Source organism: Echinops telfairi, unplaced genomic scaffold (assembly GCF_000313985.2).
Source record: "Echinops telfairi isolate 266 unplaced genomic scaffold, ASM31398v2 ScPeMD7_7440;HRSCAF=8478, whole genome shotgun sequence".
Classification (NCBI taxonomy): domain Eukaryota; kingdom Metazoa; phylum Chordata; class Mammalia; order Afrosoricida; family Tenrecidae; genus Echinops; species Echinops telfairi.
In genome coordinates, this window is record NW_022111340.1 from 244512 (window position 1) to 246725 (window position 2214).

Genomic DNA, 2214 nt, shown 5'->3' on the forward strand with positions numbered 1-2214 from the left:
TCAACATGTAACTCCCCACCCCCAAGGGGACAAACAACAGAAAAGTGTGTGAAAGGAGACAGCAGTCAATGTAAGATATGAAAATAATAATTTATAAATTATCAAGAGTTCATGAGGGAGGGAGGGAAAAAATGAAAAGCTGTTACCAAGGGCTCAAGTAGAAAGAAAATGTCTTGAAAAGGATGATGGCAACATATGTCCAAATGTGCATGACACAATGAATGTGAGATTTGTTATAAGAGCTTTAAGAGCCCCCAATAAAGTTATTTTAAAAAACAAACTTTTCTTGCATGTGAAATATATATATATATATATATCTCCTTTTGTAGTTGATTTATTTCACTCAGCATAATAGTTTCAAAAGTCATCTATTAGTAAACTGAATCAAAATTTCATCTCTCACTATGGGTGAGTAATATGCCATTATATAAATGCAACAGTTTAAAAAAATTCATTCATCTGTTGATAGGTACTTAGGTTGTTTCCACCTTTTAGCTATTGTGAATAGCATTGCAATGAGCATTGGTGTACAGATATTGGCTTTCTTGCTTTCATTTCTTTTGGGTGTACACTTGAGAGTGGAAATGTGGAGTCACACGCTAATGGGTTTCTTTTGAAATATATTTTAGCCAAGACTAATACTTAGCTAATATGTGCCAATTCTGTTTATGAAAATATATTCAAATATTTTGGGTCCATAGTATACTATAAATTATTTTATGCAATGTCATGTATGCTTGTAATACAGAGATGCCAAATCCCTGTGTGTACAGTGCATCACAAATATTTCAGCCAAGTGTAAACAAACCTAAAATTGACAAGCAACTACTTTGTTTTAAACAGCTGATTTACTGTGTTAGGGTGTAACATAACCCTTAGCTTATCTATGCTAGACATCTTGACTGTGCAGCCCTGATTTGGAACCATGAAGCATACTGATACAATGTGAACTGGATATATCCAATACGTTTATATTATGAGGGGCCCAATGTTTTTGTCTTACAATGAGAGCAAAATAGCAGTGTAATAACTATCCTTCAGTTAAGTCTCTGACCACTCCCGAGACTGGGATGCCTACCACCATCTCAAACCTCAAACCATAAACATGAGGGATATCTTTCCAAGACACTCATTAAAAGTAAATTATGGAAGATTTGGACTTCAATTAATAGATTCACTTTACCCTGTTCTCCTTCTGAATGAATGTCTTGGGGTCTTACCTATGTGCTGTGTCTTGATTACCATATAAATAAACTAAATTAGTTGATTTATGGCAAATCTGAGCATTTCTTTCAATTTGCAATAAAATCCCAAGGCACTTTATTTCATGTGTATCCCTGAAATACAGTTGGAATTGAATTTTGCTCCATTAAGTAGTCTGAAATCATTGTTTTCAAACAGGTGAGTTAGCTCAGTTTTTGCTTATGGACACAATTATAAGTTTTTACTTTGGTCTGTCATTTGGTATTTTATTACTACATATTTATAAATATAGGAATACACATCTCATATGTCCGTTAACTTATCATTATAAACACATAAAAGTCTGTAAAAATCTTTCACTATGTGGTTAAAATCTTTATGAATTTGATATTATTGTAGTACTGGGGAGATTAGAACTCTTGTGATTACTTTTGTAGGAATGCCTTGTGTATTAGTTCTCTAGTATGAGCACTATTGAAAGTAATAAATACTCAATTTTCGCACTATTACTCTACATTCATTTCAAAATTACTTCCTTTTAAGCTTGATAAATACTTAATTAGTGAAATTTTCATGTACCCTCTCTACTTTCTCCTGCATTACCCCTTCTTGTGTGCTTACAAATATTTATCTGTAGACTATGAGGTATAAAGTATGTAACATATGGGTTTTAGGTATTCCTCTTTGTTCCATTGCCCTTGATACAGCCCTGCAATGCCTCCCGGACCCTCCTTGACATTGATTTTGGATCATTTGTTGTTCCCTTGTCCCTGTGCTTGTTAACGCCCTCTTCCTTCCTCCCCCCCTACCCTACCCCCAAGTTCCCCTGATCTGTCATTCCGTTGCTCTCTCTTCTGGCTTGTTTATTCCACCTATCCCTTCCAGGTAGAGGTGTTATGTACCATCACCAGACTGAGTGCAACAAAGCAACAACAGAAAGTAAAACAATGGCTACAACAACAACAATACACACATATGCATACATATATCTGGGGTCTTAAAGGCTTGAAG